Source organism: Salmo salar, chromosome ssa01 (assembly GCF_905237065.1).
Source record: "Salmo salar chromosome ssa01, Ssal_v3.1, whole genome shotgun sequence".
Lineage (NCBI taxonomy): Eukaryota > Metazoa > Chordata > Actinopteri > Salmoniformes > Salmonidae > Salmo > Salmo salar.
In genome coordinates, this window is record NC_059442.1 from 72,892,614 (window position 1) to 72,916,679 (window position 24,066).

General features: G+C 42.3%; 1 protein-coding gene and 1 non-coding gene across 5 annotated transcripts in view; one reads left to right on the top strand and one right to left on the bottom strand.

Moving 5' to 3' along the window:
* Window positions 1-24,066, bottom strand: part of LOC106608331 (sodium/calcium exchanger 1) — a 181,798-nt gene that overhangs the window by 95,075 nt on the left and 62,657 nt on the right. The gene's annotated exons all lie outside the window — the stretch shown is intronic.
* On the top strand, window positions 13,593-13,668 carry trnap-ugg (transfer RNA proline (anticodon UGG)). Its single transcript has one exon. It is a non-coding gene; the product is annotated as a tRNA-Pro (tRNA).

Consider the following 24,066-nt stretch of genomic DNA (forward strand, 5'->3'; position numbering starts at 1 on the left):
ATAATATTCCGACCGGGAATCTGCGTTTAGATAAACAGACAAAGAAAAAGAAACCATTCGGTCGAAGCGGGCACGCGCCTAAGCCCATAGTACTCTGAGTGGCCACTTGCCAAAAGCGATAAAGTGTTTCAGCCAGAGCCTGCCTCGATATCGTTCAACGTTTTCCCGGGCTCTGAGACCCTATGGAAGACGTAGGAAGTGTCACGTTATTGCACAGATCCTGAGTCTTCAATAAAAAGAGCCAAGATGAAACACTACTTCTCAGACAGGCCACTTCCTGCATGAAATCTTCTCAGGTTTTGGCCTGCCATAGGAGTTCTGTTATACTCACAGACACCATTCAAACAGTTTTAGAAACTTTAGGGTGTTTTCTATCCAAAGCCAATAATTATATGCATATTCTAGTTACTGGGCAGGAGTAGTAACCAGATTAAATCGGGTACGTTTTTTATCCAGCCGTGCAAATACTGCCCCCTATCCCCAACAGGTTAACCATCAGATCCTCCTCTCAGGACTGGGTGTCTCAGGCTCTGTACACTCTTGGATTGCATCCTACCTAGCAGACCACTCCTACCAGGTGACGTGGGGAGGATCTATATCTGCACCACGTACTCTCACTACTTGTGTCCCCCAGGGCTCGGTTCTAGGCCCTCTCCTCTTCTCTCCAAACACCAAGTCACTCGGCTCCAACATATCCTCACATGGTCTGTCCTATCATTGCTATCATGTGGATGACACTCAACTACTTTTCTCTTCCCCCTTCTGACATTCAGGTGGCGACACGAATCTCTGCATGCCCGGAAGATATCTCAGCTTGGATATCGTCCTACCACCTCAAACTCAACCTCGACAAGACGGAGCATCTCTTCCTCCCGGGGAAGGCCTGCCTGCTCCAAATCTTCTCCATTATGGTTGCCAACTCCACGGTTTCCCCCTCCCAGAATGCAACGAACCTTGGTGTAACCCTAGGTAGTCTAGTGGTTAAGAGCGTTGGGCTGGTTTGAATCCCCGAGCCTGTAAAGCGGATAAATCTGCCTCTGAGCAACAACAACCATTCGCTGATGACGTAGATGTCAATTAAGGCAGCCCTATGCACCTCTCTGATTCAGATTGGTTGGGTTGAATGTGGAAGACACATTTCGGTTGAATGCACATTCAGTTGCGCAACACCCTGTCTGCAAACATCAAAGCAGTGACTCGCTCCTGCAGGTTCATGCTCTACAACATCTGTAGAGTATGACCCTACCTCACACAGGAAGTGGCGCAGGTCCTAATCCAGGCACTAGTCATCTCCCGTCTGGACTACTGCAACTTGCTGTTGCTTGTGCCATCAAACCCCTGCATCTTTTCCAGAACGCTGCAGCCCACCTGGTGATCAACCGTCCCATGTCACCACGCTCCGCCGTACAATCCAAATCAAAGTGTATTTGTCACATGCACCGAATTCAACAGGTGAGGACCTTACCGTGAAATGCTTACTTACAAGCCCTTAACCAACAATGCAGTTTTTAAGAAAAATAAGAGTTAAGAAAAATATTTATTTAATAAACTAAAGTAAAAAATGAAAGAGCAACAATAAAATAACAATAACGAGGCTAGATACAGGGGGTACCGAGTCAATGTGTGGGGGTACAGGTTAGTCAAGGTAATTGAGGTAATATGTACATGTAGGTAGGGGTAAAGTGAATATGAATAGATAATAAACAGCAAGCAGCAGCAGCGTGAAAAACTAACAATTCGAATCACATTTTATTGGTCACATACACATGGTTAGCAGATGTTATTGCGAGTGTAGTGAAATGCTGGTAAAAGGGGGTGGGTGAATGCAAATAGTCCAGGTAGCCATTTGATTAGCTGTATAGCAGTCTAGACTTGGCGCTCCGGTACCACGTGCCGTGCGGTAGCAGAGAGAACAGTCTATGACAAGGGTAGCTGGAGTCTTTGGCAATTGTTATGGCCTTCCTCTGACACCACCTGGTATAGAGGTCCTGGATGGCAGGAAGCTTGGCCCCAGTGATGTACTGGGCCGTACGCACTACCCTCTGTAGGTCCTTGCGGTCGGAGGCCGAGCAGTTGGCACACCAGGTGGTGATACAACCAGTCAGGATGCTCTCGATGGTGCAGCTGTAGATCTTTTTGAATCTTTTTGGAGACCCATGCCAAATCTTTTCAGTCTCCTGAGGGGGAATAGGCATTGTCATGACCTCTTCACGGCTGTCTTGGTGTGTTTGGACCACGGTAGTTTGTTGGTGATGTGGATACCAAGGGACTTGAAGCTCTCAACTTGCTCCACTACACCTCCATCGAAGAGAATGGGGGCGTGCTCGGCCCTCCTTTTCTTGAAGTCCACGATCATCTCCTATGTCTTGATCACGTTGAGGGAGAGGTTGTTGTCCTAGCACCATCTTGCCAGGTCTCTGACCTCCTCCCTATAGGCTGTCTCATCATTGTCTGTGATCAGGCCTACCACCGTTGTGTCGTCAGAAAACTTAATGATTGTGTTGGAGTCGTACTTGGCTACACAGTCATGGGTGAACAGGGAGCACAGGAATGGACTAAGCACGCACCCCTGTGGGGCCCCCTTGTTGAGGATCAGTATGGCAGAGGGGTTGTTGCCTACCCTTACCACCTGGGGGCGGCCCTTCAGGAGGTCCAGAACCCAGTTGCAGAGGGAGGTGTTTCGTCCCAGGGTCCTTAGCTTAGTGATGAGCTTTATGAGCACTACGGTGTTGAACGCTGAGCTGTAGTCAATGAATAGCATTCTCACATAGGTGTTCCTTTTGTCAAGGTAGGTAAGGGCAATAGAGATTGCATCATCTGTGGATCTGTTGGGGTGGTTTGTAAATTGGAGTGGGTCTAGGGTTTCTGGGATAATGGTGTTGATGTGAGCCATGACCAGCCTTTCAAAGCACTTCATGGCTACAGACGTGAGTGCTCTGGGTCGGTAGTCATTTAGGCAGGTTACCTTGGTGTTCTTGGGCACAGGGACTATGGTGGTCTGCTTGAAACATGTAGGTATTACAGACTCATTCAGGGACAGGTTGAAAATGTCAGTGAAGACACTGGCCAGTTGGTCAGCACATGCTCAGAGTACACATCCTGGTAATTAATCTGGCCCTGCAGCCTTGTGAATGTTGATCTGTTTAAAGGTCTTACTCACATTGGCTATGGCGAGCGTTATCACAGTCGGCCGGAACAGCTGGTGCTCTCATGCATGCTTCAGTATTGCTTGCCTTGAAGTGCACATAGAAGTTGTTTAGCTCGTCTGGTAGGCTTGTGTCACTGGGCAGCTCGCGGCTGGGCTTCCCTTTGTAGTCCGTAATAGTTTGCAAGCCCTGCCACATCCGAAAAGCGTCGGAGCCGGTGAAGTAGGATTCAATCTTAGTCCTGTATTTATGCTTTGCCTGTTTGATGGGTCGTCTGACGGCATAGCGGGTTTTCTTATAAGCGTCTGGGTTCGAGTCCCGCTCTTTGAATGTGGCTTTCAGTTGAAGCTCACATCCACTGCAAGACCATGGTACTTTCCTACGGAGCAGCAAGAGCAAGAGCAGCAGTTACTTTCAATGCTTGCTGTGTTGTAGTTTGTAATGTGTGCTGCAATAAGCACAGCTCTACCTGCTGCTCCAGGGTTTGAGGGAAGGAAGTGACTACTACTGAGACTTCATCTTCTCTGGGTCCCTGATGTCTAATACTGGCCTGTCATTCACTACCAGCTAGCCACCAGAGCAACAACACACACAGAGACAATGTATGTGTCACAGCTATCGGCTGTTGGTTATGTCACAGCTCTTTCTAGGAACCAAAGTCTCCACTTAGTGAGAATAATCTTTGTAGAGCAATATGTAATGACGTATAAGGTTAACCAATCAATAAAAAATGTAATGACATAAACTGTTCTGAGTTCACTGATCCAGTAGCACTGTAACAGTGGGTACATGGTATAGATCTGCAGTGGGTCTACACACACTGGACCAAGAACAGATCAGTAGCATTAGCCTGGAGTCAGTGGACAAAGAGAAGGACAGATGGTTGGGAAAAAAACAGCTTACTTTCTAATCTCACTGTGTATGTTGTTTTCAGGAACAACAAGGAATGAGCTGTGTAGAAAGCTCAAGCCGCCTAAACTGACACAGGGTATGTATTTGATGTGTGGTTTATTCTGGTTATGAGATCAGATTTACCATGAGGCTGTACAGCTGAGCCTCAAGACAGACATACTGCACAGATGGAGAGGCAGAGACAGCAGCTAGCTACTGAGGTGTCGTCTCACTAGGATCACACATTGATGTACTGTATGGAGAAATATTGGAAGACAATTTCTGAGGAGTTTTCATACAGGGGTTTCTTTACAAGCAAGCATTTAGTCAAAACCATGTAATAAACTGGACTGCGCCACACATAATGAGGGTGTGCTTGTGTTGCATTGACTTCTGACTTGTTTCCAGCTCAAACACTCCCGGGGATCCATTTAATAGTGCTGCAGGAATCACTTATTGTGTTGACCTGTCATGCCCCCTATCTTTTTTTACATGGCCCCTATCCCATCCCAGCCCAATCAGGAACCTAGTCTGAGACCTTTGGTGAAACGATTGGTCCTCTCAAAACATGATAAGATCTCAACTCTTCACTATTCTGTAGTAATCTACACAAACATTTCTGCTGTGCACACAGGCTCATCATCGGCAGAAATGAATTATTAATCAAGATTTAAAAAACCACAGCGCTCATTAGCATAGATGAGATTTACATAAGGAGAATCCCAATCACTAATCACTGTCTGGCTCCTTGGCTCTGCTGCAGCTAGCGGTTAGCGCAGTATAATCATAATAATCTATATTATTAACATATAGCCACAATATTTCATCCTGGATTCAGTTATCTGTTGATTTTGTTGTATTGATCATAACTAGGATTACAAGACATGAGATAGGTAGAGAGAGAGAGAGAGAGAGAGAGAGAGAGAGAGAGAGAGAGAGAGAAAGATAGAAATGGTGCACATTTGAAAGCTGTCATCTTGTTCCAAACTAGCAAATACAAAGAGCAGAACATTTAAGAATGCTCGTCTCCATGGTGACAGGCAGCCAATCCAGGCTCTCCCCTTCAATGCCGGCCCTCCCTCCCCTCTTTTCCTCTGCATGTTTAATTGTCTCAGTTGGAGAACAGGCCCAGCAACAGACAGAGCCATCACTCACACTGATGGAACCTTCATGTCTTAAAGTAATGATGGACTGTCGTTTCTCTTTGCTTATTTGAGCTGTTCTTGCCATAATATGGACTTTGTTTTTTACCAAATAGGGCTATCTTCTATTTATCAACCCTACCTTGTCACAACACAACTGATTGGCTCAAACGCATTAATGAAAGAAATTCCACAAATGAACTTTAACAAGGCATACCTACCTGTTAATTGAAATGCATCCCAGGTGACTACCTCATGAAGCTGTTTGAGAGAATGGCAATTGTGCAAAGTTGTCATCAAGGCAAAGGATGGCTACTTTGAAGAACCTTAAATATATTTATATTTGTTTAACATTTTTTTGGTTACTACATGATTCCATATGTGTTATTTGATAGTTTTGATGTCTTCAGTATTTTTGTACAGTATAGAAAATAGTAAAAATAAAGAAAAACCCTTGAATGAGTAGGTGTGTCCAAACTTTTGACTGGTACTGTATAGTATATGAAATCGTACAAAGACATAAAAGCTCAGTAATGCCCTGTTGAGGCATGCCTCTGGTTCTCCCTCACAGACGCCCCCTCTCTCCGTGTCCTGTTGTGTTCTACACAGTCACATTGTGTTCTACACAGTCAGTGATCGTGGTGGTCGGCTACCCGGCCGCGCACTTCCTCCAGGACTGCCGCACAGAAGAAATGAGTTCGCCCCATTAGTTTGCCCTATATAGATGAACGTTTTTTTCCGTTATCTAATCATTATTATATAAGCCCCTTTTCAATGCAACAAACCAAAACAAATCTAACTTTGCAAGATTGCTCTAGGCAAAGCTAGAGCGCAACGGAGTAGAATTCTATTGGCGGGGTAGCCCATGAGCGGTCTTTCAATCACCGGTGAGTGAATGGGCTTTTCAGATCAGTTCAGAGAGCAGAGCCGCTAGTGTGCACATTTGTTGATACTCTTTGCTAGTTCGCGATTTATTATCCCAGTTATCGATAAGTACAGTGTTATATCTAGCTTAGCTGTAGAAGAACGCACATCTGCACGGTTTCACATTGTTCGTCACTCTGACATTGAATGACATGTGCCATTCTGACAACCCATTCATAAGTAAAGCAGCACATTGTCGTAAACCATAACAACCTATATTACGACGTACAGCACCTTGTACCATACATAACCTACAGTGGTGTAAAGTACTTAAGTAAAAATACTTGAAAGTACTACTTAAGTAGGTTTTTGGCTATCTGTACCTTACTTTACTATTTATATTTTTGACAACTTTTACTTTACTACATTCATAAAGAAAAGTACGTACTTTTTACTCCATACATTTTTCCTGACACTCAAAAGTACTCATTACATTTTGAATGCTTAGCAGGACAGGAAAATGGCCTAATTCACACACTTAGCAAGAGAACATCCCTGGTCACCCTACTGCCTCTGATGTGGCAGACTCACTAAACACATGCTTCGTTTGTAAATGATGTCTGTGTTGGAGCATGCCCCTGGCTATCTGTAAATAAATAAATAAAATAACATTTTGCCATCTGGTTTGCTTTATATAAGGAATTTGAAATTATTTATACTTTTACTTTTGATACTTAAGTATATTTTAGCAATTACATTTACTTTTGATACTTAAGTATATTTAAAACCAAAACCTTTTAGACTTTTAATCAAGTAGTATTTTAATGGGTGACTTTCACTTTTATGTGAGTTATTATCTATGAAGGTATCTTTACTTTTACTCAAGTATGAAAAGTGGGTACTTTTTCCACCACTGATAACATGTACATCAGCAATGGGGAGTTATTTCTTCCTACAAGAGCACAAAACAGGTAGGCCACATTTCAAGCTATCTTTGAAAAGCCAGTCAAGTAAAAAGCTTACATCTTAATTAAAGGGGGAGTGTTGTATTTTGACACAGGCTTGAATATGCAAACAAGCCAATAGGCAGAGGGGTAGCCTACATTGTCTAATTATCTGTATGGTAATAATAATTCATTTTATTTAGTAAAGTGGTTTATTGCATCATACAACACAATACAATGCAATTTACAATCACCTATTTGGCCCATGGTGTTACAGACCAAGTAAAATGTAATTAATATCAAGCCCTTCATAATGTAAAACTGTTTTAAAAGTCCCACGCAATGTAGGCCTGCATTGAACACCACATATAGGCTACTGTAGGCTATATCATAGAAATCAAACGCTATTTCCATGTGAAAATGTTATGGGATTTGCTCCATTGGTTTTGTTGGTAGGCCTACATTATACGCAAATAGCCACAATAGCCTATTGGCTACCGTCTAAAACTGTAAGGGTACAGCCTCAGTGCTCACTGTAAATGCGCGTCAGAAGTTGTACAAAATTCTCACAACGTTCAAGTTTCCGCTCACAAGACCTAACATTTGCTCAGTGCCCCAAAAAATTAGAGGGAACATCGGTTGTGGTATGTAGTTCAAACAACATGTATAGTCTAACAGCAGGTTGCCACACACACTGACACAAACATGAACGCAAGCAGGCGCACACAGACACACACACTCTATGAGGGAACAAACAGTGAAAAAATGATCTGCATGGGAATAGCCCAAAACTGAAGGAGAGATCATCATATTTTCTGTCATTAAACAACCTGGGGAAGAGTTTAGAAAGCAGCCTCCCCATGTCCTCCATCCATGGCCTGCAGTAAAGCTATCCTCGTGTGAAGAGCAGTACCAGGCCTCCAATAATAGATAGAGATGGACCCTCATTTGGCACACGATGAGGTTTGTTACGCACGCACGCACACACACACACACAGACAGACAGACACACACACACAGTGGATATTTAACACCGCTTAACATCTTGAGTGTTTAGTAGAGGATCGATACACTCAGTCTCAACAGACAGGTGAAAGAGCTTCGGTGGGGGAGGAGTAATGTAGAAGAGTGAGATATTACCTAATTCTGGACACACACACACACTTTCTCTGTTCTGGTTTGCGGTTGAAATGGATAAGGGAACCGAAGATGAGTCGCTGTCTGAAACCTCTGGCCAAATTCCTATAGGGAGGTCTGTCAGTTGGGCCAACATCACAGCAACAGAGCAGATATTTTGTACTGTGTCAACAAAGCTACAACATGCTCATCTTGCAATATAAAGCTGTAGTGTGTAAGAATGTATGTAGCAGATTATATCTGAGCTAGCCAACTAGCACTTTCACATATCACAATGGCTTACGTCAATATCTGGATATGTGTTTTATGGGACAGTGAGAGTATTAGGTCTGTCTGTCCGTTTGTCTGTAACATACTAGGATCTCTCATATGGCCCGTCTTTCCCCATAGGGGGGTTCATTTCAAGGACACCACTCACTGATCCTCAACATCAGCGGCAGCCAGGCCAGACTGAGTCAGCTATGGGTCAATGGAGAGAGAGGGACTGAGACACTAAGTACACAGCTAGCCTTCAGTTCACAGCCTAACACCTCCTAAATCCTGCTCTCTGACCCTGTCTTTGACCACCTGACTTGTATCCTTTTGACCTATGACCCCCTCCACAGGACAGGTATGAGGAGGTTCAGTGAGAAGGGAGAAAAGGGGGAGGGTAGGCTGATTGACACATTCTGTACTGTGATTACCGGACATAACACATACTGTACCCTCACTATACTTTAATTCTAATGATGTATCCATTCTCACTGTCAGACCACAAACAGATTATACTATCACTAACACACACACATATTCATGAGTCCAAAACCAGAGATATTGGTGAAAATATGTCCCCCCCTCACCGTTAAGTAGATGCATAGATCTATTAGATAAAATGCGAGTTCACCTCAAACTGTATTTAGCATAGTGCTATGAAAGCTAGAGAGAGGGAGTGTGTATGTGAAAGAGAGAATGAAGTGCTGAAATTAAGCAGCAGCCAGCTGTCTGTCTGCAGAGGAATTTAATATTCACGCTTCCAACTCATTTCATAATTTTCACATCAAAGATGAACAGAGTGGAAATATGTCTAGAAACAAATCCCTTAACCACGCCACTAAATCCCAAGTCTATTAGCTCCAATGCTGAGACTGTCGGGGGAGAGGAGGGTGAGTGGGTGGGGGGCTGAATGTTTGGTGCCCTGCTGGGGCTAAAAGCTGGATAAATAGATAAAGTGCTGGATGCGACTTCAGCCCCATAGGGAAGCTCTGTCTGGACTCCAACACACAAATCAACATACAAACTGTGAATCAATAGCTATGAATATACATCATGTAAGACTTAAAACAGTCAAGTATTGAATCAAATCAGAAGGCAAACATGTCGTTACTGTATACAAGCACTACATACCCCATGTGTTATTTTATTCATAAGTATCCCCCCTGCGTGTTCCAGTACTATTTACCTCAGTGAAATATATAGGTGTGTGGCAGGTCAGTGAGCAGGTGTTTATGTTACACTACTGTAGCCCGCTCCCCTCCAGTCCTCTCTAGTCATCCAGGCTGTACAGATGTCGGATCTTAATTTGACCCCTTTCATCACAGGAGGATTTGAATATCATTTAAAAAAAAATTAGAATCGCCGCCAGGGGCAGCTGGAAATGGTGTTTCTATAAACAATGCAGTACCGTACCTACATTGTACCTTATGTAGGCTACGTGCAGGCTAGAGGACATCTTCTGTGAATTATTATATGGATTATAATAAATGTACATATTTGTTGGGGGTAGATGTATTTTTTGTTAGGGGAAATAAGTTGTTTTAAATCAATTGTTTTATAATATTTTGAAGGCAAGCAATAGGCAGAATAAATTATTGGTTTCCTCAATGCCTGTGTGGTCCAGCCACTGACCCCAGCACACATTTGCCAGAGACGGCATGGGTTCGAATCCAGCCCACTACCCTTTGACTCATGGATAAACATCTATTTTTGATGCATTAATTCCGGGTGGATACAGGGTTAAAACAGAAACAACTCAAAGGTTAACAAGCATTAATTCCCGAGTGGTTAAGGTTAGAGCTATGGTTTGGGGACGCCTTCAAACAAAATAATAAAAAATGACTTGCCTACAGTGTCTTGGAAAAGTATTCATCCCCTTGGCGTTTTTCCTATTTTGTTGCATTACAACCTGTAATTTAAATGGATTTTTATTTGGATTTCATGTAATGGACATACACAAAATAGTCCAAATTGGTGAAGTGAAATGAAAATAATTACTTGTTTCAAAAAATTCTAACAAATAAAAAATGGAAAAGGGGTGCATGCATATGTATTCACCCCCTTTGCCATGAAGCCCCTAAATAAGATCTAGTGCAACCAATTACCTTCAGAAGTCACATAATTAGTTAGATTGCACACAGGTGGACTTTATTTAAGTGTCACATGATCTGTCACATGATCTCAGTACATATACACCTGTCTGAAAGGCCCCAGAGTCTGCAACACCACTAAGCAAGGGGCACCACCAAGCAAGCGGCACCATGAAGACCAAGGAGTTCTCCAAACAGGTCAGGGACAAAGTTATGGAGAAGTACAGATCAGGGTTGGGTTATAAAAAAATATCTGAAACTTTGAACATCCCACAGAACACCATTAAATCTATTATTAAAAAATGGAAAGAATATGGCACCACAACAAACCTGCCAAGAGAGGGCTGCCCACCAAAACTCACAGACCAGGCAAGGAGGGCATTAACCTGTTTGGGCTAGGGGGCAGTATTGAGAATTTTGGAAAAAATATGTGCCCATTTTTAACTGCCTCCTACACCAACTCAGAAGCTAGAATATGCATATTATTGTTCAGGTTTGGATAGAAAACACCCTAAAGTTTCTAAAACTGTTTGAATGGTGTCTGTGAGTATAACAGAACTCCTATGGCAGGCAAAAACCTGACAAGGTTTCATGCAGAAAGTGGCCTGTCTGACAAGGAGTCGTGCGTCTTGCATCTGTTTATTGAAGAGTAAGGATCTTAGCTGTAACGTGACAATTCCCAGGGCTCCAATAGGCTCTCAGAACCCGGGAAAAACAGATTATCGCCTTATCCAAGTGGCCGATCAGAGGACCATTGAATGAGGGGCGTGCACGATTCGCCCCCGTGGAGAAATTTCATTCGGCTGTTTAGCTTATTGCAGATTCCCGGTCGGAATATTATCGCTTTTCTACGAGATAAATGGCATAAAAATTGGTTTTAAACAGCGGTTGACATGCTTCGAAGTACGGTAATGGAATATTTAGACATTTTTTGTCACGCCATGCGCCATGCGCACGACCGTTATTTACCATTCGTATAGTGTCTAGAACGCACGAACAAAACAGAGGATATTTGGATATAACGATGGATTATTTGGGACCAAACCTACATTTGTTATTGAAGTAGAAGTCCTGGGAGTGCATTCTGATGAAGAACAGGAAAGGTAAGAACATTTTTCTTATAGGAAATAGGATTTTGGTGAAGGCTAATCTTGCCGGGTGTCTAAATAGCTAGCCGTGATGGCTGGGCTATGTACTTAGAATATTGCAAAATGTGCTTCATCCGAAAAGCTATTTTAAAATCGGACATATCGAGTGCATAGAGGAGTAATGTATCTATAATTCTTAAAATAATTGTTATGCTTTTTGTGAACGTTTATCGTGAGTAATTTAGCAAACTGTTAGTAAATTCCCTGGAAGTTTGCGGGGGTATGCTTTTTCTGAACGTCACATGCTAATGTAAAAAGCTGTTTTTTGATATAAATATGAACTTGATTGAACAGACATGCATGTATTGTATAACATAATGTCCTAGGTGTGTCATCTGATGAAGATCATAAAAGGTTAGTGCTGCATTTAGCTGTGGTTTGGGTTTTTGTGACATTATATGCTAGCTTGAAAAATGGGTGTCTGATTATTTCTGGCTGGGCACTCTCCTGACATAATCTAATGTTTTGCTTTCGTTGTAAAGCCTTTTTGAAATCGGACAGTGTGGTTAGATTAAGGAGAGTCTTGTCTTTAAATAGCTGTAAAATAGTCATATGTTTGAGAAATTGAAGTAATAGTATTTCAAACGATTCAAAAATCGCGCCACTGAATTCAGGTGGCTGTTACGTAGGTGGGACGAATTCGTCCCGCCTTGCCCATAGAGGTTAATCAGAGAGGCAACAAAGAGACCAAAGATAACCCTGAAGGAGCTGCTATGCTCCACAGCGGAGATTGGAGTATCTGTCCACAGAGTATCTGTACACTCCACACAGCTAGGCTTTATGGAAGAGTGGCCAGAAAAAAGCCATTGCTTCAAGAAAAAAATAAGCAAACACGTTTGGTGTTCACCAAAAGTCATGTGTGAGACTCTCCAAACATATGGAAGAAGGTACTCTGGTCAGATGAGACTAAAATGTTGCTTTTTGGCCATCAAGGAAAACACCATGTTTAGCTCAAACCCAACACCTCTCATCACCCCGAGACACCATCCCCACAGTGAAGCATGGTGGTGGCAGCATCATGCTGTGGGGATGTTTTTCATCGGCAGGGACTGGGAAACTGGTCAGAATTTAAGGAATGATTGGTGGCACTAAATACAGGGACATTTTTTAGAAGAAACCTGTTTCAGTCTTCCAGAGATTTGAGACTGGGACAGGGGTTCACCTTCCAGCAGGACAATGACCCTAAGCATACTGCTAAAGCAATACTCGAGTGGTTTAAGGGGAAACATTTATATGGTTTGGAATGGCCTAGTCAAAGCCCACACCTCAATCCAATTGAGAATCTGAGGTATGACTTAAAGATTGCTGTACACCAGCGGAACCCATCCAACTTGAAGGAGCTGGAGTAGTTTTGCCTTGAAGAATGGGCAAAAATCCCAGTGGCTAGATGTGCCAAGCTTATAGAGACATACCCCAAGAGACTTGCAGCTGTAATTGCTGCAAAAGGTGGCTCTACAAAGTATTGTCTTTGGGGGGGGGGTGAATATTTATGGACGCTCAAGTTCTGTTTTTTTTACTTATTTCTTGTTTGTTTCACAATAAAACCTATTTTGCATCTTCAAAGTGGTAGGCATGTTGTGTAAATCAAATGATACAAACCCCCCAAAAATCAATTTTAATTCCAGGTTGTAAGGCAACAAAATAGGAAAAATGCCAAGGGGGTGAATACTTTTGCAAGCCACAGTATGTGTCATCAGTATTCATAGTATTCTTAGTGCTTGCTAGAGCATTGTGAGCTGCCGTAGCGCAGTGGTCTAAGCTGTGTATTCCCTGCAGAACTGCCCGTTTGCAGACAGGCTCCCCCCAAACCAGACAGCAGATTACTGGAAGGGCAACCTGGCAACAGCCACAAACTGAACACTATCAGAACTCTCCCATTCCATAGTTCACTAAACTGATCAGTGCACACACCATATAGCCCAGGGGTCTTAGAAATGCCTTCTTAAGACCTCTAAAGATGTATTTTCTAAAGCTGCCAGGTCCCGTGTGGCTCAGTTGGTAGAGCATGGTGTTTGGAACGCCAGGGTTGTGGGTTCGATTCCCACGGGGGACCAGTACGGGGAAAAAAGAATGTATGAAATGTATGCATTCACTACTGTAAGTCACTCTGGATAAGAGCATCTGCTAAATGATTGAAATGTAAAACCTTGTCATTGTAGAAATGTTTTCTATATTGCATATTTTAACATTGTATTATATTAAGTGTTTGGTTAGTTTAGGATTTTACTATTTGATAATTATATATGATTGATGTTATGATTGATGTTATAAAACAGTCTATGACTGCGAGAAACCAATAAAATTTGGACAAGCATCCACACTGGAGGAAAGTTTATTGATCTTCAGTAGACCTACATCCGTCAATCAACTGATGGCCCAAATCAGCTCATCAACTCAGCCAGGGAAACAAACAGTAGCCTACTATCGGTTTTTATACCCTTCATGATGTGACAATGAATAGGCTAATGGATAGCCTACAGAATGTAGCCTATTGGAATATAATCAAATAACAATGGGTATTTTACACCCATCGATAGCACTAAAATTATCCCCAGGTGTGATGTCTCGTTAAACCATCGATACGCTTTAAATTCACCCCATTACCGCTCCCTAAAAGATGTTGGTGTTACCTTAGTCCTGCATGCAACCAGCCTTTCAAGATATGTTCACCTTCTGATTAGTATTGTAATTGGAACAACTTAGTCCGTTTTGAACAGACGAAGGGCGAATTATCTATTTGACATGCGTTCTGTATCACAGAAATCATATATTTAATTGTTTACCACGGCAAACCTACTGTGGCAATTTACCCGACACTTTGTATGAATGGAAACTAATGTTGGTGTAGCCTATTGTTATTATTTTATTTGTTTCCTATTTATGTTAGCAAAAAGAGTCTGATATGGTCATTTCTTATCAAGAGCGGGAGTAAAATATCACTGGACTGACTATTTTGATAAGAAGCCCTGATTCCAATGTCTCGACTGCCGCCGCATGGAGAGAAATAGAACTGCTCTTTTTCAGGGACGCACGAGGCTCATTTGAATTTCCAGATGCAGCAGGAAAATGTTCCGCGACAAAATAGTGATTAAATTAAGATCTGACATCTGTATACACTAGACTTCTCCTTCCACAATGACGACTGGCTAATGTAAACATGTCACGTTCCGACTGGTCTCGGGTGGCCCTGGTGACACACTGCTTACTGCCCTCCTGCGCTGTGTCCTCTCTCCCACCCTCTCCCTTCCTACTCCAGAGTAGGGTGATTGGCAGTTGCTAGGCCAGTCACTGCTCAGAAACCTGTTCGACCTGTCTGGCGGATCTGGAGATCCGAGCCCAGGCAGTTGCTAGGCCAGACAGGTCGAACAGGTTTCTGAGCAGTGCTGAAGTCATAGAAGAGAGGAAAGAGAGAGAGAGGGTGTATGTGAGAGAGAGAATGAAGTGCTGAAATTAAGCAGCAGCCAGCTGTCTGACTCCAGAGGAATTGAATATTCACGCTCCCAACTCATTTCATAATTTCTACATCAAAGAGAGAGAGAGGGCATTGGGGAGAGCAGGAGTGGAAAGAGAGTTGTTCCGTGTCATTTCAGCAAATCATGACAGCAACCATCTCAGATTTTTCTGAAATCGTTTCTACAGCTAAAAACAGGTAAGATTGGCCTTCATGAAACATTACTTTGTAAAAATGTATTTGATCTCTGAAAAATTAAACTAATTAATTGCAGCAAAATTGGCTACTATAATTTATTGAATTCAGATAACATTCAATAAATATAGTACCCAACATCTGATTTGAACCAAACTTCTTCTTACCAATGAGTAAGATATGAGGAGCGGTCAAAAGCCATCCATGGACCCCCCCACACCCCATGCCAATTCAACCCCAACAACAAGTATATAGTATCAGTTCTCTGTGTTTGACAAGTAGTATGAAGCTGCGGCTTGGAGTATTGCTTCTCCATACTATGTAATGCATTCATATGAATCTAGTGATGTTTTCTTCCCCTGTTCAGAGAAATTAGTAATTGAAGTCACTTGCATTATTTACCACAAAGTAGTGTGAAAGCACCATGTTTTGACCACTAAATACTGCTGTTCCTGCTGCACCGCCACACTATTATATCAATTTTGCTGGTCTCTTGCGTTTATTAAATAGACCACAACATTTCCTTTAAAATAAATTGTTTGTTCACCCTCACAATTCAAGCCAGTCCTCCATGAAAGCAATTCAGTTAGTCCTAGGAAGAAGTTTGGTCAAAATCAGATGTTGGGTATATTATTTATTGAATATGGGATCTGAATCCTATGAATTAAAATGGCCAATTTGGGTGCAATCAATTAGCTTCATTTCTCAGAGATCAAATTACATTTGAACAAAATTATGTTACAGGAATGTCAATCTTACTTGTTTTTAATTACAGAAACGATTTCAAAACAACCTGAGATGGTGGGTGTCATGGCTTGGTGAAATGACATGGAATAACTCTCTGCCCACTCCTGCTCTCCAGAATCTCCCGCCCCTCTCTCGCTGGCTCTCTCTCTCTCCTTTCCCCCTCACTTCCTCTTTTATTGGCACTGCTACTTAATTTGAAAAGCTGCATAAACTCTGGCATATTTTCTATGACCTCAGCCCTGCTCAGAAACCTGCTCGACCTGTCTGGCCTAGCGACTGCCCCGGCCTGGGTCTGGAGTATACAATGCTAATCATATCTGTTATTAACTGCAGAAACGATTTCAGAAAAATCTTATGGTGGGTGTCGAAATCCTTTTTCTTGTGCATTTGAGGTAGAACGACCCTAGAGAGAAGACGGGAAGGAAGAGAGATGAGCCACTAGAACTCTTCTTCTGTCTGCTCTCTCTCTCTTGCCTTGGCTGCAGTGGACATACTATACATACTAGTATCTACTATCGATTAGCATTTCAATCCACCGCACTTTAGAAAAAAAGACGCATGGAATGGTACCTGGAAAAACATCTTATGTTTCTTTAACTAGAACCCTGTTACCTTTACCGAGACTCCGGCTTATACAACATCCACCACATTCATTTGATGTAGGGAGCACTAGGGCCAAATCCAAGATAAAAGCTTTTTTCTCTGTACATTAAACGACACGGGAGATATTCTAGCAGCCTATTTATGCTCTACAGCTGGCCTTGGAAAACAGCGCTATTACTGTACACACGCTGAGAACAAATGACTGGCTGCTAATGTGCTGTGCTTTTTCTTACCAGCATGGAGCAGAGAGAAGGGTAATGAAGGAGTAGAGAAAAGATCAGCCAAGAAAAGAAGAGAGCGAGTGAGAAAGCAATAAAGTACTGGTGAAACACTAAAACAGTACAGAAATACACCAAGAAAAAAGAAAGAACAGCACGTCAGTAATCAGCTTGATGTAATTGAAGAATCCATAGACTAACCACTTCTGGGAAAATTGAAACACACTAAACAAACAACAACACGAAGAGCTATCGACACAAATTGGAGATGTATGGATAAACCACTTCTACAATCTTTTTGGTCCTATAACAAAGTCCAAACAGCAAAAACATATATGACACGAACAATTACAAATCTTAGAGACAGCTATTAAAGACTACCAGAACCCACTTGATTCTCGAATTACATTGAATGAAATATAGGACAACATAAAAACCCTTCAACCCAAAAAGGCCTGTGGTGTTAAGGCATCCTAAATGAAATTATAAAATATACAGACCATAAATTCCAATTGGCTATACATCAGCCTCAGCTCTGGCATCTTCCCCAATATTTGGAACCAAGGTCTGACCACCCCAATCCACAAAAGTGGAGACAAATTCGACCCCAATAACTACTGTGGGATATGCGTCAACAATATGTGGAACATCTTCTGCCTTATCAATAACAACAGACTCCTACATTTCCTCAGTGAAAACAATGTCCTGAGCAAATGTCAAATTGGCTTTTTACCAAATTACCGTATGACAGATCACGTATTCACCCTGCATACTTATTAAAAAACAAACCAAACAAAACTAAAGCAAAGTGTTGGTTTCAAAAAAGCTTTTGACTCAATTTGCATTGAGCGTCTGCTATATAAATCGATAGAAAGTGTTGTTGGGGGGAAAACACACAACATTATAAAATGTATACCAACAAAAAGTGTGCGGTTAAAATTGGCAAAAAAAACACACTGATTTATTTGTCAGGAACGAGGGGTGCGACAGGGATGCAGCTTGAGGCCCACCCTCTTCAACATATATATAAATGAATTGGCGTGGGCACTAGAACAGTCTGCAGCACCCAACCTCACCCTGCTAAACTCTGAAGTCAAATGTTTACTGTTTGCAGATGATCTGGTGCTTCTGTCCACAACCAAGTAAGGCCTCCAGCAGCACCTACATCTTCTGCACAGATTCTGTCAGACTTAGGCCCTGACAGTTAATCTCAGCAAGACAAAAATAATGGTGTTCCAAAAAAGGTCCAGTTGCCGGGTTACTTCTTTAAAAAATGCCATTTTGCATTGCTAGTTAAAGCCTAATGTTAGCTAGCTAACTAGTTAACATTGAACTTATTTGGTTAACTTTAGCTAGCTATGAAAATCGGTTTGTATTGTTAGTACTCTATGAATTGGGATTATAGTTCATTGTTTAGCTGGCTAGCTAGCTTGCTACATGTCTAAACAAAATACCAAGTTAAAGCTTGCTGTTAGCTAGCTAACATTAGCTGAAGTTAGATGGCTGGCTAGCTAGCAAACATTACGTGTATGAACTGTGTGTAGTGATGTTATCTCAGAATGCCATTTCACATCTATTGTATAATAATGCTAAAATTTTGTATCTGGAATATGTCTTTCAGCATCAGTAGAACACGCCTGACTCTCCTCCACCATCATACAAGGAGAATGGTCTAATGCCTCCCATCAAAAAGAGAGCTGGCCCAAGCAAGCACAGGTTACACCTGAAGCATGAGGACTTGCAGCGAGCATAATGCAATAGTATTACAAGGAAGCCACACAGGACACAAACACTTTGGTGGACTAGAGGATGGTACGGTGCTGGTGGAAAGCTATGGCTGGCAACAACACCAGACTCCGTACTTCAGGCTGCTGCCACAGATCAAGCAGTACCAGCACTTCAAACAAATATCATTCTAATTGCATTGTATGAGGTTATTCTTATCTAAACTTCGGAGGTGAATTGATGTTGTGCAAGGTTGTAATGTCTTCAATTTTTTGTTGTTGTTGTTTCCTGTTTTACAGCTTTGATGCTCTGGAGCCTGGTGTTGTTGTCACCAAGGAGCGTTTGGACTCAGTCAGGACCAGGTTTCAGCTGCTGTGCAACGCTGACATCCTTCCTCCCATAGATGGTCTGTCTGTATAAGCACCACCTGGACTGGACACAGCTCGACAAACTTACCTGGAATTTTTCCTTACTACTTTTCCCTACTACTTCTACCACTTTTAGTCTTAATCTTTACTACACTACTCACTGTTTAGCACATAACCTCATATGTGAATCCTTAAAGAGATGGGTGGGGCTGGCTTAACTTCTTTGGGATAGGGGGCGGTATTTTGACATCCGGATGAAAAGCATGCCCAAGGTAAACTGCCTGCTACTCAGGCCCAGAAGGTAGGATATGCATATAATTGGTAGATTTGGATAGAAAACACTCTAAAGTTTCTAAAACCGTTAAAATAATGTCTGTGAGTATAAAAGAACTGAAATGGCAGGCGAAACCCCGAGGACAAACCATCAACAACAATAAAAAATTCAGCATACCACTGATTTCAATGCCTGGCACTTTTATAATAGGGCGAAATCGTCCCCGATTGCAGATCCTAGGGCTTCCACTAGATGTCAACAGTCTTTAGAAAGAGTTTCAGGCTGTTTTTTGAAAAATTAGGGAGACGTTGTAGTTTTTCTAAGTGGCTCCCATTTTAGCTGTAGTGTTTCCAAGCGCATGGCCGAGAGAGCGCGTTCTTTTTGTTTATCTCCGGTAAAGACAATAATGATTCTCCTTCTTAAATTGTATTGTTTATTTGCGTATTAGGGTACCTAAGGAATGATTATAAACGTTGATTGACTTGTTTGGATAAGTTTATTGGTAACGTTTGGGATTCATTTTGTATGCATTTTGAAGGAGGGAAACCGAGTGGATTATTGACTGAAGCGCGTCAGTTAAACTGAGTTTCATGGATATAAAAATTGACTTTATCGAACAAAAGGAGCATTTGTAATGTAACTGGGACATTTTGGACTGCCAACAGAAGAAGATCTTCAAAAGGTAAGGCATGTATTATATTGCTATTTCTGACTTTCGTGTTACAACTCCCTGGTTGAAAATTATTTGTTATGGATTTGTGTGCTGGACCCTGTCCGCAGATAATCGCATGGTTTGCTTTCGCCGTAAAGCCTTTTTGGAATCTGACACCTTGGCTGGATTAACAACAAGTTAAGCTTTATTTTGAGGTATTGCACTTGTGATTTCATGAAAGTTTAATATTTACAGTAATTTAATTTGAATTTGGCACTCTGCCATTTCACCGGATGTTGGCCAGGTGGGACACTACCGTCCCACCTATCCATAAGAATTAAGAGGGTGTGAACAATGCTGAATGGGTGTAGACAAAGGAGAGCTCTCCAGTAGGTATCAAAACATTCAAAGGCCCTTTTCTCAAAAGTGAGTTTACAATTTCAAATTTAGCTACATAAAACCGATTTGAGCCGGTCGGTCACATATTTCCCTCAGATTACACAGACCCATAAATAATTTCAAAACAAACCCAATCTTGATAAACTCCCATATATATTAGGTGCAATATCACAGTGTGCCACCACAGCAGCAGGATTTGTGACCTGTTGACGCAAGAAAAGGGCAACCAGTGGAGAACAAACACCATTGTAAATGCAATCAATTTGATCTGTTTATTTATTTATACTTTGTTACAACATTGCCAATAATATAACATTTGAGAGAGAAAGAGGAAGAGAGGTAAGAAACAGAGAGAAAAAGAGGGAAACGTAAGAAACAGAGAGAGGAAGAGAGAAAGGTAAGAAACAGAGAGAGAAAGAGAGAAAGGTAAGAAACAGAGAGAGAAAGAGAGAAAGGTAAGAAACAGAGAGAGAAAGAGAGAAAGGTAAGAAACAGAGAGAGAAAGAGAGAAAGGTAAGAAACAGAGAGAAAGAGAGAACGGTGAGAAACAGAGAGAAAGGTAAGAAACAGAGAGAGAAAGAGAGGAAGGTAAGAAAGAGAGAGAAAGAGAAAGGTAAGAAACAGAGAAAGAAAGAGAGAAAGGTAAGAAACAGAGAGAGAAAGAGAGAGCGAGCGAGAGGGAGAAATGAAGAGAAAGAGTGGTGTCATTTCCTGGGCATCGGGACCAGGGCATTGTGTGGAACCAATCAGAAGTGACTGTGTTTGGTGCTGGTAGCCCAGAAACAGGGCTAAGGGGAATGTTTGAGCCATCCCCTCGGAGACTGTGGATTTTCCACAACCGCCCATACAAGAGAAAGCGAGGGAACATGAAAGCCAAGGTGGCTGTGTTACTTGACGAAAACAAGAGGAAAACCGAGCATTCATGAGCAACTTCCTCTCTGCTGACATCATCAGCAATGGTCCAGTGGTAATGCATGAAGCAGACTGGATTACTGCAGTCATTAACAGATTATGTAATTGGTGTCCAGAAATGTATTGGAAAAGAAAAGCACCAAACATGAATTTCCAATACATATACAATAGAAGAAAATATTTAATATTTTTAGAGAATCCGCGCCTTGGCTTGGACACATGACATGGAAAGCAAGAAACACATATCTCTCCTTTTCTTTCTTCTTTTCCTCTAACTGAGAGATCCTTTCATTTGTAACACTGTTATCTGTCACCTTCTCCACGGAAACCTTGTTAGGCCAGGGAAGCAAGAGAGCAGGAGAGAAGCAGAGAGGAAGAGAGGCATAGGCAGTCAGACATACTGTAGAGAGAGTAATAGAAAGAGAGTGAGAGCGAAAGAGAGCGAGAGAGAAACAGTGAGAAGGCGAGGAGAGAGAGAGAGAGGAAAACAAGAGGAGAAGGGCTACACTTCTTTGATGAAAAAAGGAGAGGGAGCGAGTGAGAGAAAGGATAAGAGAGTGTGACAGATCTGTAGGAGGCATCAGACCCTGATCCATAATGCATTCTCTCTGTCTGACAGTGATGTATGGTGCCAGTGTTGGTCAGAGAGGAGCAGGTCTACACCCAGTCTAAGCAGCTACACATACACACAGACACAGGTTGTGTCCCAAATGGTACCCGATTCCCTATATAGTGCACGGCTTTTGACCAAAGGTAGTGCACTATAAAAGGAAATAGGGTGTCATTTGGGACAGACAGACAGCTACTGGAAGGTAATGGGGGCTTACAAGATATTCATGTGGAGAGATATGTTGTAGGGTTTATAAAGAGAGCTACCGAGATCCATTACAATGCACATATTCCAGAACCAATGTCATAACATGTCAGCTACAACATAATAAAGGCATTTAGGCTAAGAGATGGATGGCTGAAAAAAGACACAATGTGGAAGTGAAAAGGGGTTTTTACCTAGAGTATGGTGGTGGCTAATGAAATGCAGCACATGGTTTGAAAGCCATAGAAATCCATAGTAACCCTCAATGTCACTGTCATGTCTTGCTCAGGAACTGTGGTATGGCTGTCCCATAGCAATCAGGCATGATATTTGGTTGTGGAATATACCATTGAAAAGAAATGGTAGTAGTAGTCTCAGGAAGCTTAGTTGGCTTCAATACTGTGGTATCACTTTATTCTGAGCAATGGCCAGCCACTCTCAACATCACACTACCAAAGATTGTCTATTATATTGACAAGATATTCAAGTGACAGCTCTAACAATGGAAAAGCATGTCCTTAAAGAAGGAAAGCAGGGGGAGGAGGCGAGACCATGTGGGACCATTCTAGCCAATGAGAGGGCAGATAAAGATAGATAGAGGACTCATCTTTGTATCTGTGCCATCACAGCATCTGTGACAGCATGGCAATGTTCATGATAAAATGAATTATAACCATGAGTCCTCTATCTATCCCTTTGACAACAAGCACCACTCTGATATTAAGCAGGTTTTGGGTAAGTTGCCGAAAAGCCATGTACGTCCACTTATATCAGTGCATTTGTAACAACCTAACCATTATGAAACTTCTGTTCAATCAAATTAGTCTCATGTAGCAAATTAGCAGTTACACTCTCTCATTGACCTCCATACAAAAATTCCTCACTCGTGGCCTTATTTTCATGAACAGATTTTGGCCGGAGAAAAACCTCTCGCTTCGCCTCTTCATCTTCAACACTACTGATTATCCACTGAGGACCCCAGCCTGGGCTGTCCAGCTCACTGCCTGTCAGGAAAGCCATCAGCCATGACAGCAGGTGTCAGTCATGCCATGCCAATTAGGGAAGGTTGCCACAGTAACGCCCAGCTCTCATCCATCTGCGGTGCAGTTAGGACATACAGATTAGGGATGGCAAGATGGCAGCAGGTGCAGACGTTCACTGTAAATCATGTTTTATTAATGAGCGGTAGCCTCAGACATTGGCCAAGCCGACCGAGCCAGTCCACCCCACAAGAAGCTTTCTACTGCACCCAGCTCCCCCCATGCTTTTATGAACACAGATAGAGACTGAGAGATTAAATGAAATGGGGTGGGGAGCAGCTGTATGTGGAGCGTAGCTGTGCTGCTGTCAACATCTAGGGCTCATTTCTTATGGACAGGCGCAGTATAGCCAGACATAGTCTAACTAGAATTTAAACCTTCACACCGAAGACATGGACGTCGATTAAGGCAGCCCCCAGCACCTCTCTGATCCAGAGGGGTTGGGTTAAATGCGGAAGACACATTTCAGTTGAAGGCATTCAGTTGTACAACTGACTAGGTCTCCCACTTTCCCCTTTCCATGTAACCAACTCAGCCTCTACAACAATCAACTCCCAGCTCACAACAGTAACAGAGCCAACGGGCACCGCACACTTCAATTACTGGAGAACTACCACATGACCTCAAAACATCCAATATCCCATATCATCAGACAGAAAAGACAGTGATAAGAGGAAGAAAGCAGAAAAAGAGATGGATATTGAAAGAGGATATGTTCACAGAGAGATAGGGAAGGGAGGGGGGGATAAAGGAGGGAGGGACAGAGGTAGATGGGCCAGTGGGAGGCTGAAATTGCAGAGAAGGGATCCAGAAATTATGTAGGCTAAGACATTCATCATGGAAGATACCATCTGTAAATTCCTAACAGGGGGGATGCCAGATGAACATTTTTAGGGCTTTCTAAGAGGATCCCTCGATAAGGGTCTTAGTGCACTGAAATTGACAGTGACATTACCATCCATATTGGAGCGATGATTGAAGATAGAACGCCCATGAAATATTCACAGGCTATCAGGCAGATTAAGCTCCTATTCCAGCGGGGTGAGAGGGAACA